At 46.1% G+C, this 17,526-nt stretch overlaps 1 pseudogene; it reads right to left on the bottom strand.

Annotated features, from left to right (window-relative positions):
* Positions 1–218: 218 nt before the first annotated feature.
* Positions 219–12,686, bottom strand: LOC123483413 (annotated as a pseudogene).
* Positions 12,687–17,526: the final 4,840 nt, after the last annotated feature.

A 17,526-nucleotide genomic window follows, 5' to 3' on the forward strand; every position in this document is an offset into this window, starting at 1 on the left:
CCTACTACAGTTTAACCAGCTCAGCTATAGACTACACCAGCATGACTAGTATCTATGTGGACCCTACTACAGTTTAACCAGCTCAGCAGTACCATTATAGAGCCCAAACCCAGGATAGAGGGGCTGAGTGAATGTGGTCTGGACTCTGTGGAGGAGGGTCATTGTATCAGAGACACTGTAGAAGGACAGAGTTCCTGCCTTGTGATCCAGGTCCACTCCTACTCTGGAGGACTGAGGGTCTGATACTTTAGTCTCAACATTATTGTGTCTGAACCAATAACTACCTCTATAACACTGTAAACTCCAGGACTTGTCATTGAGTCCAAATTCACCATCTGACCCTGTTCTGCTGATGTCTTTATATGAGACTGCTGTAACAACACACCACCCACTCCACTCCACCTCCCAGTAACAGCGTCCAGACAGACCCTCTCTACACAGAACCTGGTAGATGTTGGTGAATCTGTCTGGATGATCAGGATATGGTTGGACTTGGCCTGTATAGGTCACCTTTCTGTTCCCTTCAGACAGAGAGAGGCGTTTCTGTGCTGTGTTTGGGTCCAGTGTGAGCTGACAGGAATCTGGGAGAAGAGCATAGCAGAGACCAATGAGGGGAGTTAGAACAATAAGTGAAGTCAGATACTGTATCTACCCTGTCTTTGATTAGAGCACAGCAGAGATCAAATCAGAGAAATATGAGGAGGCAGATAGATACCCAGTCTTTGATTAGATCTACTATTGCTATATATTTCTAGAGGGATTGTTAGGAGTGTCAGTAAAAAGAGACTGTTAGTTACTTCAGAATAAAGAGACTCACATTGTAAGAACTGTTCTCTGGTCTTGGGCTCTGGAGGCAGTACAACATCCACTATATTCACTACAGACACACAAACACATTCACAGAGAGAGGGAATGTTATCATCATACCATATTCCACATGTATATGACTAGTAGGGAACTTTCAATGGTCTAAAGTTGATGTTCTTATTATTTTCAACCCACCTGTAGTGGAGATCTTGGTCCATTCTCCTTTAAGGACGTCTTCTAGTTTCTCTCTCAGTTCAGACACAGTCTTACTCACATCTCCAAAGTACTGAAGAGGACGGACAACGATGCTGGGTAAGTCTGAAGATACACTGGTACCGGAGAGAGACTGATAACTCTGGAGAGAGCGAGAGTGAGAGCGAAAGCGAGAGCGAGAGTGAGAGTGAGAGTGAGAGAGAGAGAGAGAGAGAGAGAACAGAACCAAATGATTGAGAGTTTTAATTTCATATCACATGTATCAAGGCAGTTTATTTACCTGGAGGAAATGGATGTGATCCTCTGTGTGTGAGAGCTGCTCCAGCTCAGTGCTTCTCTTCCTCAGCTCAGCTATCTCCTGCTCCAGTTGCTCCAGGAGTCCTTCAGCTTGACTCACTTGAGCCTTCTCTTGGGCTCTGATCAGCTCCTTCACCTCAGAGCGCCTTCTCTCAATGGAGCGGATCAGCTCAGTAAAGATCTTATCACTGTCCTCCACTGCTGCCTGTGCAGAGCGCTGTTAAGAGAGAGAGAGACTGACTTGTCTTACTTTAATGAGCCATCCTCATTACACTAACACCCCCACCCCCACCCCTAAAAGCACATTGCGTGCCACCACAACCTCCACACAATCACATTATCCAGTACCCAACACCACAGTACAATACACCAACCAGCACCACATTCCAACCGTCCATCCAACCCCCTCCTCTCCAGCCGTACAGACAGCCCCCCTGAGCCCCCATACCTCCTGAAACATCTCCACACTGTTGATCATTTTGTACAACTCAAACTCAACCCTAAGGCGTCAACAGTAATGGCATTACCCTGGCAACACAGAAAAACATGATGAACAGTCTGTCATTGCAGAAAACGGACACCCCTCCCCAACTCCCAGGTCAACCCGAGCCAACCAGCTATTGGTGTCCAGGGCTCCATGTAATACCCTCCACTGGACGACCCCTGACCTTTCCAGCACTGGGAGCTTATAGAGCCCCTCCACCTATACCCTGCCATGCTCTCAGCCCCCACAACCCCCTGCCACTGATGCCCCTTCACTCCCACTAAGCTCAGAGTGTTAAAAGTCAGTAAGTCCTCCGGACTCTCCTGCCAGTCCCCAGACTCTGCTGTCACTTGCAGTGGTGGAAACGGTGGTGGCCCCTCCTCAGGCTGCTCCAGCCCCCTCCTCACTGGGTCAGGCAGAGCCTCCTGGACCTCCCCCATCCCCCCTAAGAGACGTTTGTCCCGCCTGCTTCCATTAAAGGTCCCTGCAGGATGGCTGAATGAGTGGACCTCAATTGTAACTATTTTGCACTATGGCCAGGAACGGCACCTCCTTACCTTCAGGCTCTGATCAGACCCTACACCCAAACGAGGGCACTACGTTCATCCACCTCTGGCCTGCTAGCCCCCCTACCTCTACGGAAGCACAGTTCCCGCTCAGCCCAGTCAAAGCTATTCTCTGCTCTGGCACCCCAATGGTGGAACAAGCTCCCCCACGACGCCAGGACAGCGGAGTCACTGACCACCTTCCGGAGACACTTGAAACCCCACCTCTTTAAGGAATACCTGCAATAGTATAATAGTTATCCTTCTACCCCCCCTTTACTACCACTGTCTTTTGTCTAAACTAACACCTGACTTATTTCACCTGCTAGCACTGACTTGTTTAAAGAAATGTACTTATTGTGATCGAGATGTAGTTGTTCCACTGGCTATCCTAAGTTGAATGCACCAATTTGTAAGTCGCTCTGGATAAGAGCGTCTGCTAAATGACTTAAATGTTAAATGTTAATGAAGAGCTGCTGATCCAGACCCAAACCACCAGCCCTCCTCAACAGAGCACATGCTGGTTCCCTCCAGCCCACCTCCGTAGGGTACAGTAGCAACACACGTCCTGTCCAATAATTTCCCAGACCTTTTTAAAAAAAAATCAGAGGCAGACCGTCTGAGAGACGGCAGCTGAGAGTTTGTGAAAGGCCAGGGAAATGTCAATTTGATTTCTCTGTGACAGAGAGTTTGGAAAGGTCTGTGAGCAGAACCTGAGAACACCCAGGATAATAATAATAATAATAATAATAATAATAATAATAATAATATGCCATTTAGCAGACGCTACCCTGGCATTACAAGGGCCATGCTCTACAGAGGACCACAGAGTTCTGCCCTCTATAAATCAGAGTACAACTCCACAGCCACAGCCTCATCTCCTCACAACAGAAGTTACCCACCCATCAGGCTCCCTCATCTCCTCACAACAGAAGTTACCCACCCATCAGGCTCCCTCATCTCCTCACAACAGAAGTTACCCACCCATCAGGCTCCCTCATCTCCTCACAACAGAAGTTACCCACCCATCAGGCTCCCCTCCTCTCCCCACAACAGAAGTTACCCACCCATCAGGCTCCCTCATCTCCCCACAACAGAAGTTACCCACCCATCAGGCTCCCTCATCTCCCCCACAACAGAAGTTACCCACCCATCAGGCTCCCTCATCTCCCCACAACAGAAGTTACCCACCCATCAGGCTCCCTCCTCTCCCCCCACAACAGAAGTTACCCACCCATCAGGCTCCCTCATCTCCCGACAACAGAAGTTACCCACCCATCAGGCTCCCTCCTCTCCCCCACAACAGAAGTTACCCACCCATCAGGCTCCCTCATCTCCCCACAACAGAAGTTACCCACCCATCAGGCTCCCTCCTCTCCCCCACAACAGAAGTTACCCACCCATCAGGCTCCCTCATCTCCTCACAACAGAAGTTACCCACCCATCAGGCTCCCTCATCTCCTCACAACAGAAGTTACCCACCCATCAGGCTCCCTCCTCTCCCCACAACAGAAGTTACCCACCCATCAGGCTCCCTCATCTCCCCACAACAGAAGTTACCCACCCATCAGGCTCCCCTCATCTCCCCCACAACAGAAGTTACCCACCCATCAGGCTCCCTCATCTCCCCACAACAGAAGTTACCCACCCATCAGGCTCCCTCCTCTCCCCCACAACAGAAGTTACCCACCCATCAGGCTCCCTCATCTCCCGACAACAGAAGTTACCCACCCATCAGGCTCCCTCCTCTCCCCCACAACAGAAGTTACCCACCCATCAGGCTCCCTCATCTCCCCACAACAGAAGTTACCCACCCATCAGGCTCCTCCTCTCCCCCCACAACAGAAGTTACCCACCCATCAGGCTCCCTCATCTCCTCACAACAGAAGTTACCCACCCATCAGGCTCCCTCATCTCCTCACAACAGAAGTTACCCACCCATCAGGCTCCCTCCTCTCCCCACAACAGAAGTTACCCACCCATCAGGCTCCCTCATCTCCCCCACAACAGAAGTTACCCACCCATCAGGCTCCCTCATCTCCCCCACAACAGAAGTTACCCACCCATCAGGCTCCCTCATCTCCCCCACAACAGAAGTTACCCACCCATCAGGCTCCCTCCTCTCCCCCACAACAGAAGTTACCCACCCATCAGGCTCCCTCATCTCCCGACAACAGAAGTTACCCACCCATCAGGCTCCCTCCTCTCCCCCACAACAGAAGTTACCCACCCATCAGGCTCCCTCATCTCCCCACAACAGAAGTTACCCACCCATCAGGCTCCTCATCTCCCCCCACAACAGAAGTTACCCACCCATCAGGCTCCCTCATCTCCCCACAACAGAAGTTACCCACCCATCAGGCTCCCTCATCTCCCCACAACAGAAGTTACCCACCCATCAGGCTCCTCATCTCCCCCACAACAGAAGTTACCACCCATCAGGCTCCCTCATTTCCCCACAACAGAAGTTACCCACCCATCAGGCTCCCTCATCTCCCCACAACAGAAGTTACCCACCCATCAGGCTCCCTAATCTCTCCACAACAGAAGTTACCCACCCATCAGGCTCCCTCATCTCCCCCACAACAGAAGTTACCCACCCATCAGGCTCCTCATCTCCCCCACAACAGAAGTTACCCACCCATCAGGCTCCCTCATCTCCCCACAACAGAAGTTACCCACCCATCAGGCTCCTCATCTCCCCACAACAGAAGTTACCCACCCATCAGGCTCCCTCCTCTCCCCACAACAGAAGTTACCCACCCATCAGGCTCCCTCATCTCCCCCTTAACAGAAGTTACCCACCCATCAGGCTCCCTCATCTCCCCACAACAGAAGTTACCCACCCATCAGGCTCCCTCATCTCCCCACAACAGAAGTTACCCGCCCATCAGGCTCCCTCATCTCCCCACAACAGAAGTTACCCACCCATCAGGCTCCCTCATCTCCCCCACAACAGAAGTTACCCACCCATCAGGCTCCCTCATCTCCCCACAACAGAAGTTACCCACCCATCAGGCTCCCTCATCTCCCCCTTAACAGAAGTTACCCACCCATCAGGCTCCCTCATCTCCCCACAACAGAAGTTACCCACCCATCAGGCTCCCTCATCTCCCCACAACAGAAGTTACCCGCCCATCAGGCTCCCTCATCTCCCCACAACAGAAGTTACCCACCCATCAGGCTCCCTCATCTCCCCCACAACAGAAGTTACCCACCCATCAGGCTCCCTCATCTCCCCACAACAGAAGTTACCCACCCATCAGGCTCCCTCATCTCCCCCACAACAGAAGTTACCCACCCATCAGGCTCCCTCATCTCCCCACAACAGAAGTTACCCACCCATCAGGCTCCCTCATCTCCCCACAACAGAAGTTACCCACCCATCAGGCTCCCTCATCTCCCCACAACAGAAGTTACCCACCCATCAGGCTCCCTCATCTCCCCACAACAGAAGTTACCCACCCATCAGGCTCCCTCATCTCCCCACAACAGAAGTTACCCGCCCATCAGACAAACGTAAAACAAGGGATTTTCTTGGTTTCCCCACTCTGTTTTTCCAACCCCTCTGGTGAAACAGAGAACTGAGCCCTGTACTATAATATAGTATAATGTGCCATTTTGCAGACACTTTTATCCAAAGCGACTTACAGTCATGCGTGCATATATATATATATATATATTTTTTTTTATGTATGGGTGGTCCCGGGGATCGAACCCACTACCCTGGCGTTACAAGCGCCGTGCTCTACCAGCTGAGCTACAGAGGACCAGGTGCAGACACATTTATGAAAGCAAAGACAAGGTCATTATTTGGGCTCTAAACACTAACAACCTACCCTTACACACCTCTTTTGCTACCCCTGCACTAAGATTTCTGCCATGGCATTTAAATGTTTTTGTTTGACATATTCCCCCATTCTTTGCCGGCGTTCATGTTAAGGAAGTCTAACTTCGTGAAATCTCCATAAGAGGTGGGAGGGAAATCACCACAATCAGAAACCAGTAGAGAAGCCCATAAAGCCGCCATGCCAGAAAAAAACATCAATTTAAGCAGATTCTGAAGACATGCCCTTAAGAACCCATGACCCATTTTCTCAGCCTATACCGCTTCCTGGGTGAGAGGACACTAAACCCCTCATTCTTCATCACGTGTTGTACTGACCTTACAAACCTTCCAGGATCAATAAAATAAGACTCCAGCAGAACCTTATTTTTCCCCTTTAGTCTCCATCAGGAACCTAGAAAGTTCTCTCACCATATATACTGGGCCCTCAGCCTGACTGGCTGTCAGCTCTGGATCCAATGAGCCGTCTGAAAACGAGACGCCTTGTCCTCCGCTCCCGCAGACTCACCTCCCCCTCTTCCTCCTCCTCCATTGGCACGGTACCGTCCTCCTCCTCCCCAGTCTCTGCCCCCCTGCACTTCCCCCTGATCAGAGCCTCTTCCCCAATGACAGGCAATATTTCCTGGGATGAGCCCACCAAGCCTTTGCCCACCGGAGTCTCTGTTACTACAGAAACCTGCCTCAGCTCATGTAGCCCAGCTGCAACCCTCCCCACCACCGCTTTCTCCACGGCCTGCACACCACCACTTGGCCATGCACTACTACCGTGTAGCTCAGTTGGTAGAGCATGGCGCTTGCAACGCCAGGGTTGTGGGTTCGTTTTCCCATGGGGGGACAGTATGAAAATGTATGCACTCACTAACTGTAAGTCGCTCTGGATAAGAGCATCTGCTAAATGACTAAAATGTAAAAAATGTATTCTCCTCCCTCCTGGTACCCCCGCCATTTATTTGCAATTCTGAGTAATCACTATTTTAGTACGGATTAGTAAGGAAAAACACTTTATTCAGTACTACTGCAGTTGCTTAATAATTGCCGCCATTCCCTCCCTACCCTGGACGACGCTGGGCCAATTGTGCGCCGCCCATGAGTCTCCCGGTCACGGCCGGCTGCGACAGAGCCTGGATTCGAACCAGGATCTCTAGTGGCACAGTTAGCACTGCGATGCAGTACCTTAGACCACTGCGCCACTCAGGAGTTCTCTCCCTGGATACACCACCACTCCACCTCACAGGGAAAACTCCTCCTGCCTGAGCTTTTTACTGTCCCTTTCCACACTGCTAACGCAAGAGGAAGGACTGAAAACACATTACTGTGAAGTAATATAATGATGAGTCATGTTTATTATTACCTGTTTTTATGGTCATGTTTTGAAATTATACTTCATTACTATAATGATTATCAATACGCCTAAACATTAATTCAGTCACCTCTGGTCGACAAAAACGTATTTTCCTAGTACATTAATTGTCAAATTCATCAACCAGCATCGAGCACTCTGCCTTCTCAGGCAAGCGAGGGGCATGTTGAGGTAAATATGCTAACCGCCAAGGTTGCATTATGTCATTTATTGGTGGGCTGGAAGATGCAGTGTTTTTTCTTTTCTATTCAGAGGCTATTTACTCCCAATATGAGATAATTTTCTATAGAAGGTTTTTATAATGCATGTTTACTAGGGTTGAGGTTAGCGCATCTGAGTAGGGATTATTTGGGTTCAATACCTGTCCTACCTATCAATCATATTGCTGCTTGTAGCCTATAACTGATGATCCCCACACTAGAAACACCCAAAACTATCTGTGCTAGCAAACCCTGTGTTCCACCCCTCCCCTGTGTAACCTTGAAGTTTGTTAAGAAACAAACACTTGTCTATGAAAAGAGACATGTTTAACGGATTCCGCTTGGCACCCAGCCGAGAGCACACGGAAACCACTTGCAAATTTACCAAAACTAACCAACTACTTGCGGTCTGTTCGGAAGCAATAAACGGAGGCAGATTAGCCACCACAACTCTTATCGAAAGAGGCGACATCTGCACCAACACACCCCTCACAACAAGACAAACCTTTTTCATTAACACAACCACCGCCTTGTTCATTCTGGATGCAGAGTGCAGATGTTCCGCTCCAACCTGTTCGCCGACCAGGAGCAAAACTTCCTCCACACCTTTCTCCGGAACGCACCCGAAGCGACAGCGTTTCTTCTCCACTCGGTTGAGGCCATCACGCCGCCCTAACAAACTACCCCTACTCCCCCCTCAACTGTAAACGATAAACAGTGGAAACCAATAAACAAACCCTCAAACCATGAGAAGATACATTCAGAAAATACGCAAGAACCAAAAGAAAAAAGAATAGTAGCCCTCCTCACGAACCACAATCTCTCACACAACCAACTTCTTCTTCTATGATATAATGGCGGTCCACAAACCAACGTTAAAGGTGCATGCCGCCACCTACTGTGCTGGAGTGTGTGGTCAATCACGGTTTCCAACATTTCTAAATCCTCCTACCTAACTCAGTACTTCTGAGAAAATAAAGAAGAGCCCTACTAACTTCTAATAGACCCTCCCCCCATCCCCAAAATCCCTTCCAAACCCCCAACCTCCGTCCAACCCAGCAGAATCTCACCCACTAAACCCATTCTCTCAATTCTCCATAATAACATTAATACCTCCAATAGCAGGTCACTCCTATTAGATTTACCAGATGATAAACTATTCAATACAGACAGAGAATACGACCATACTATAATTCTAACAGGTTGTACGTCCTCCACCCACTGGAGGGCAACTATTATCACCAACAGTTCAACTGAGTATACTGACAGTAAATCTGTTAGTCTTCTACATATCTGCACATCAAATTCAGGAACGTAAACGCCTGCTCCTGTGAGCCCACTATCTGGGTCCTTGCATCCGTCTGTGAAAAGCATTAAAAAAGCATGAAAACTTTTACCAATGTAATTGTCAACCAGTTTCACTATATCACTGACTTCTGACCAATCTTTCCTTTTCTCTACCAAGGTTAGATCAACAACAGGGTCTGGGAGTAACCATGGAGGAACATCCCTATCACCACAGAAGGGCCAACCTCCAACTCCTCAAACCACTCTCATCAGCAAGCTTTCCAACTGTCCAACCAAAACCACTGCCTTGTCTACTAGTATATTCCCAACAGTCATCTAGAACAGTAGCAGTGGGATGCTCAACCTCACAGCCTTTCAACACAATAAGATAATGACAATTTTTTACGCTGTATATCCAAAGGCATCTCTCCTGCCTCCACCAGTAAGGCACATACAGATGTTGATTTAAATGCACCGTATATCCTTAAAGCTATATACTGGATTCTGTCCAGCTTCTGAAGCCAAGTTTTGCCTTGTTCGATAAACTATACACCCGTAATCAATTGTCGTCCTGATCAGAGCTCTATAAATATCCATCAACGATTGGTTATAAATGGGGTATTGACAGACAGAGACCCACACAACCAACTACTGCAAAAGTGATGGAATGAGAGAGGTAGAGACACTGTACATTGCCATAATGTAACGTTTCTTCTTCTTTGGATTTTAACGGCGGTTGGCATCCAATATGTTGCATTACCGCCCCCAACTGGAATATAATATAACTCTATTTTACTTTGTGATACAAAATGGGAAAAGGGGAAAGGAACATTTAATTAAAAACCTTCCAACTAACCCTACACTCATTAAATACCCACTACCCCATTCCACTACTTTGACCCTATCTGCTCCTGCACCATGCCAACGGCCTGGGAGGACGGGACACCACCACTCAACACACCCTGTAACTCCTCTGAAGTCTAATCTTGTATGCCCAAATACTTCTCTGCAGCTGCCACCACAACATCTATTTTCTGTGATTTACATTCCATTTGTGCGGTACAGTTGATAACCATTGCTATGAACGCTAAGAAGCTAACTTTCCTAAAGCATATATCACTCGTTGGCCTATCCCTCTGTGCTGGCACAGATCTACTACTCACAGGGATCCTCTCAGGATCTCTCACCCTTGACCCATCCTCCTCTACTTCCTTCACTGTCTCAGCATACGACACCTTCTGCACTACTCTGACTCTAGCCACCTCAACCTGCCTCTCTCGCACCGGACACTTCCGATCCCCAGCAACATGGGCATCCCTACAGTTGACACACACAACTTTATCCACCGAAACTACACAATCCTCTCTCCCATGCCCTCCTGCACACTTCCCACATCTTGGATCTCCCTCCTACAAACTGCTGACCATAAACGTTGCACCTGAATCAGCACAGTGGATTCGCCACAAAAGCTCTAACAGGATAACTGATATATCCTACCATGACTTTGTTGGGTAAAGACTCAAAACTCAAAAGGACTGACAGTGACTCCTCTGTTTCACCACGCTCACCACCAGGTCTGTGTTGCACCAAACGGCGGGCATCACAAACACCAGGAAGCTTAAACTTGAATTGCTCCACCTCCACACTTAACGCTACCCCAGAAATCACTCCTTTCAATGGTGCCCTGTTCCTAAGAGCAAAGCAAGAAACAGATCTTGACCCAAGTTGCGTGACACGGAGCGCCCACTCCCTCTGGTCAGAAGAAACACAAACAAATATCACAAGTCCACTACAGGTTACCTTCACTGATTCAACTGCACCCAACTCCTTTCCCACCCACCCTGAAACCACAAATGGATCTGCCAAAAGGTATGGATCCACGTTCTCCTACAATGTATCTCCTACTGCACCAGATTCTTCTTTATCATGTCCATTGATGCCAGGCTCTGGTTCTGAGCTCTTCACCACACCTTCTACCTCACTTAACTCTCCCTCATTCATTTCCATTTCACCTCCAGAACTCGGTCTGGCGAATGGCTCACTCTGTTTGCACTTGAGTTATAACATGTGAAATGTCTCTATTCCTTTGAACATTTTGTGAGTGCAATGTTTACTGTTCATTTCTGATTATTTATTTCACTTTTGTTTATTATCCTTTTCACTTGCTGTGGCAATGTAAACATATGTTTCCCATGCCAATAAAGCTATTTGAATTCAATTGAATTGAGAGAGAGAGTGAGAGAGAGCTCCATGTTAATGTATAGGGGACATGAGTCAGTCATGGTTACTCATGGTTATGTGATGAGGTGGCCCCGCCTTCGACTTCAAAATCAGTGTCGGCCCTCAGCCCAATAGGGAATGACCTCTTGGTGTAACGGTCAATATGTTGGTTTCTCCCTCAGTAGACCAGGGTTCATATCCCGCCGGTTACATTAAGCAGTCTATTCTCTGACAGGGGTCCAGACAGCCTGTTCCCAACAGTGGGATTGGATAGGGGCCCCTCTCTCTCTCTCTCTGACTGGAGGAGAGATGTGAAATGGTGTGTCTCCTCTGGTCAACAATACTCACCTTGAGAGACTCCACAGCCTGTTTGAGCTCCTTCTCTCTCTCCTGGAATCTCTGCTGGACTTTCTGCTGACTCATCCCCAGCTGCCTCTGTGGAGAATCACTCTTCAATGAGCTATCAAGCTTTATTTGTCCACTAGATCAATAGTATAGTAATGGGACATAGGGCCCATAGAAGATAGGGATTAAAATGTTGAGGAAGTGTCTGTGTGAAATTATATTATTATATTGTTATGTGAATGATTATAGTTTTAACAGTGCACAAAACAGGGGAGCTGATTGGGTGTTTAACAAATTACAATGGTGTTTGACTTTAGAAAATGGTGATACATTTGGAGAATCTGGGTTAACACATCTATATAATCAAGGTTTGTGTTCATATATGTTCTGCTGAGGATTGATTTCATTTGAATGATCTCATATTCAAACAGCCTTAGTTCCTACTGTATCTTTAATTATTTGTTTATCAGACAGTCACCAACAAGTAGTTCTGGTCTTACCTGTTTCTCAGTCCTCTCTGCTGCAGCTGACACTGTATCATGGCCTTTATGTTCATCCATCACACACAGCAGACAGATACACTGCTGATCGGTACGACAGTAAACCTCCAGCAGACTGTCATGATGAGAGCAGATCTTCTCCTGTAGTTGTGCGGTGGCTTTGACCAGCTTGTGCTTCTTCAAAGCAGGAAATTCATAGTGAGGTTGGAGGTGAGTCTCACAGTAAGAGGCCAGACACGCCAGACAGGACATGAGGGCTTTCTGCTTTCTGGTCCCAGTGCAGAAATCACACGCCACATCTCCAGGTCCAGCATAGCACAGAGCAGGAGGGGGAGCAGCCTGGAGTCCTGTCTTCTTCAGTTTCTCCACCAACTCAGCCAACATGTTATTTTTCCTCAGATTAGGCCTTGGAGTGAAGGTCTCTCTGCACTGAGGACAGCTATAGACCCTTTCAGAACATCCTGATCCCAGCAGCCCTCAATACAGCTTCTACAGTAACTGTGTCCACAGGGAATAGCCACCGGCTCCTTCAGTAGATCCAGACAGACAGAACAACAGAACTGGTCCTGGTCCAGCAGAACTCCCCTGCTGAGCCATTTGGACGGTTGTTCACTCTCACACAGACAGACGACACAGAGACTCAGATCAGTTTCGTTTCCACAGAAGAGAGTTTGTGGGAGGGGAGGGACTTCCTGGTTATGCCAGAGGGGTGGGGTTAGAGGGAGGGAGGGGTTAGAGGGAGAGTGTGAGAGAGAGAGAGAGAGAGAGAGAGAGAGAGAGAGAGAGAGAGAGAGAGAGAGAGAGAGAGAGAGAGAGAGAGAGAGAGAGAGAGAGAGAGAGAGAGGGAGAGGGAGAGGGAGAGAGAGAGAGAGAGAGAGAGAACTGTCCACAATGTTAATAGAGACAAAGAGTTGTGTTCCTAGGTTAGGGCCCTTAATATGGAATACATTAAATAGAGTGGTTAGAATATGTAAAGGGTAACAGTTTCTATGAAGTACATATGTATAATGCTTTTAATTAATTTTGTAATGCCTTAAACTTGTGCTATGACACTAACTATAAGAAATGAATACCGTATGTATTGACTGATCATTGAGAATGATGTAACACTTTACATTACAGTGTGTTTATTGGTGTGTAATTATTCCTGTTAGTACAGTGGTGTAAAAGTACTGTGATGCCTCATTCTTCCACTGTACTAGCAGCAGTAACCCTAGCCAGTAATAAGGCTACTGGAATGGAAAGTGGTACAGGAAATATAAAGGAAGGATTTATACATGTCATCTATGATATACTGTATGTAATGATATGTCTATGTCTTCTATATGGTGTTCTATACTCTATGTAATGATATGTCTATGTCTTCTATATGGTGTTCTATACTCTATGTAATGATATGTCTATGTCTTCTAGATGGTGTTCTATACTGTATGTAATGATATGTCTATGTCTTCTATATGGTGTTCTATACTGTATGTAACGATATGTCTATGTCTTCTATATGGTGTTCTATACTGTATGTAATGATATGTCTATGTCTTCTATATGGTGTTCTATACTGTATGTAATGATATGTCTATGTCTTCTAGATGGTGTTCTATACTGTATGTAATGATATGTCTATGTCTTCTAGATGGTGTTCTATACTGTATGTAATGATATGTCTATGTCTTCTAGATGGTGTTCTATACTGTATGTAATGATATGTCTATGTCTTCTAGATGGTGTTCTATACTGTATGTAATGATATGTCTATGTCTTCTAGATGGTGTTCTATACTGTATGTAATGATATGTCTATGTCTTCTAGATGGTGTTCTATACTGTATGTAATGATATGTCTATGTCTTCTAGATGGTGTTCTATACTGTATGTAATGATATGTCTATGTCTTCTATATGGTGTTCTATACTGTATGTAATGATATGTCTATGTCTTCTATATGGTGTTCTATACTGTATGTAAAGATATGTCTATATCTTCTATATGGTGTTCTATACTGTATGTAATGATATGTCTATTTCTTCTAGATGGTGTTCTATACTGTATGTAATGATATGTCTATGTCTTCTATATGGTGTTCTATACTGTATGTAATGATATGTCTATGTCTTCTAGATGGTGTTCTATACTGTATGTAATGATATGTCTATGTCTTCTATATGGTGTTCTATACTGTATGTAATGATATATCTATGTCTTCTATATGGTGTTCTATACTGTATGTAATGATATGTCTATGTCTTCTAGATGGTGTTCTATACTGTATGTAATGATATGTCTATGTCTTCTAGATGGTGTTCTATACTGTATGTAATGATATGTCTATGTCTTCTAGATGGTGTTCTATACTGTATGTAATGATATGTCTATGTCTTCTATATGGTGTTCTATACTGTATGTAATGATATGTCTATGTCTTCTAGATGGTGTTCTATACTGTATGAATTCTGAGGATTTAAAATATGAATCTATAATCATGCTTCCCTTTCAATGTCAATGTGTATTTGTAACATTCTAACCCCTGTTTACAATAGTGCTTTGACGAAGAAGCTTTCTCCAAAACGTGTCAGCAAGTAATATCACTGAAGGGAATTAATCTGCCGTCCTGCACCTTATTTTACAAACAGTGAGCAGGAGAGGGTGGTGACCTGGGGGATCTGAGGTACTGGAATGCATCAAAATATATATATCCTTTATGATAAAGCATTGCATTCATATCATCACATTTGGGTAGTGGCATAGAGCAGTAGAGTAGAGGCACTTCCAGAAGTTGGACACATGGGGGACATTTTTAGTAGCATAATGGCCGAGAAAATGTTGGCCTTTTATAAACGCATTTCATGCAATTCTATGTCATTTTACATGACGAGACTTTGGTAGAGTATTTGTTAATACCACACAAATGATGGAAATGGCAGGCTACACTGACAAACTGAGAATCACAGATCAATAAAAACGACCCTGTCTTGAATCCATCAATAGCCGAGGCCTAGGTGTGTGGAGACATATTGTAGGCTACAATATGAGGAGGAAATTATTGTCCTAAAAATGCTTTCCAGTTTCACTGACTCACCCAATGATGCACAGCTCCCTCACTGGTGATGGCCGATGCACTCGTGCCAAAAGCCTGTCTCTCTCTCCCTCTTTTGTAAAACAATATTTGGAAGTTGATCCAATATTTTGGTGGCCTCCAGCATAGTCTAAATAAATGATGAAGTGCAACGCTTGAGAGATGAGAGTTCAGGCTCCTGTCTATCAGAGCAGAGAGAGAGATCATAGAAAGTGAATCTCATTCTAGTTACATTTGAAGTCGGAAGTTTACATACACCTTAGCCAAATACATTTCAACTCAGTTGATCAGAGCAGAGGGGGAGAGAGATCGTAGAAAGCGAATGTCATTGTCACGACTTCGGCCGATGCTGCCTCTCCTCCTTGTTCGGGCAGGCTTCGGCCTTCGTCGTCACCGGCCTACTGCTGCCCCAATCATCATCACAATTGTCTTGTCTTGTCAACCACACACACCTGGTTCCTATCCCCTAATTAGTCAGTGTATAAGTGTTCCCTCTACCCCCTTGTCCTTGTGGGGGATTGTTAATTGTGAGAGTAGTGTAGCTCGGTGGAGCTACTCATAACATTGTGTTGCCAGGGTAGATTTCCCCCCTGTGCCTATGTATTATTGGATTCCGTTACAGTGTATTTGCCAGGGATGTTAGTTTGCCCTGTGCCTGTTTCGTTGATCGCTATTGGAGCGCATTTGTGTGTCAACGTAGGAATAAACTCTGTATTCGGTGATTACCCTCCTGCGCCTGACTCCTTCCACCACACTCATCACAGTCATTCTAGTTATGTGGGAGATCCAGGCGTGCTTCTCACACAGCCACCGTCACGCGTCGGCCACGCGTTTGTCTCCAACATATACTATGCCCACATACTCTAGTGTAGCTGTGGGGCTTACAAGTCTGAATTTCTTACAGCCTAATTTTCAAGACATCAATGTACAGCAACATTTTTAGGTGTCACTGCAGAACACCCTCCATATGCATATGAACACATACTCAGAGGTGGGGCTTACAAGACTCCCATTTCATATACTCAGAGGTGGGGCTTACAATACTCACATTTCATATACTCAGAGGTGGGGCTTACAAGACTCACATTTCATATACTCAGAGGTGGGGCTTACAATACTCACATTTCATATACTCAGAGGTGGGGCTTACAATACTCACATTTCATATACTCAGAGGTGGGGCTTACAATACTCACATTTCATATACTCAGAGGTGGGGCTTACAAGACTCACATTTCATATACTCAGAGGTGGGGCTTACAATACTCACATTTCATATACTCAGAGGTGGGGCTTACAATACTCACATTTCATATACTCAGAGGTGGGGCTTACAATACTCACATTTCATATACTCAGAGGTGGGGCTTACAAGACTCACATTTCATATACTCAGAGGTGGGGCTTACAAGACTCACATTTCATATACTCAGAGGTGGGGCTTACAAGACTCACATTTCATATACTCAGAGGTGGGGCTTACAATACTCACATTTCATATACTTTTCAAGACATCACTGTAGGACAAACATTTGATTTGATATCAGAATATACTTCAAATAAAATAAATCAATGTATGCTACAGCAGAACACATATTATAGTATATAGGCCTCCTGCCTATCTGATAATATGAAGAGCATATTCAGATTAACTTCACAGGACAGAAGAAATTTGTAAAGTTTTCCAGAACCTTCCACAACACGGCCATTTCCTGGTGCGTCTTCTCCTCCCTATCTCTTGTTTTGCTCCTGGTGTCTGTGACACATCTGGGTCCTTTAGCAATCCATGACCTCACATAGGGGACTGGGTTAAATTTGGTCAGGGGTGGGCCAACAAGGTTCAGAAAGAGTAGCCCTGATATGGTGGAGGTATGCAGAGAGGCGCGGGTTGAGGTGCAAATCAGATTCATTTGAGAAAATCCCTGCTGGCCTTCTGCACTGGAGATGGGGATGGTGCTGACCATCATCAACATCTCTTTAAGTCCATCTGGAGATAGGGATGGTGCTGACCTCCATCAACATCTCTTTAAGTCCATCTGGAGATGGGGATGGTGCTGACCTCCATCAACATCTCTTTAAGTCCATCTGGAGATGGGGATGGTGCTGACCTCCATCAACATCTCTTTAAGTCCATCTGGAGATGGGGATGGTGCTGACCTCCATCAACATCTCTTTAAGTCCATCTGGAGATAGGGATGGTGCTGACCTCCATCAACATCTCTTTAAGTCCATCTGGAGATGGGGATGGTGCTGACCTCCATCAACATCTCTTTAAGTCCATCTGGAGATGGGGATGGTGCTGACCTCCATCAACATCTATTTAAGTCCATCTGGAAAGTCTCCTTTATC

This window comes from Coregonus clupeaformis, unplaced genomic scaffold (assembly GCF_020615455.1).
Source record: "Coregonus clupeaformis isolate EN_2021a unplaced genomic scaffold, ASM2061545v1 scaf0108, whole genome shotgun sequence".
Taxonomy (NCBI): domain Eukaryota; kingdom Metazoa; phylum Chordata; class Actinopteri; order Salmoniformes; family Salmonidae; genus Coregonus; species Coregonus clupeaformis.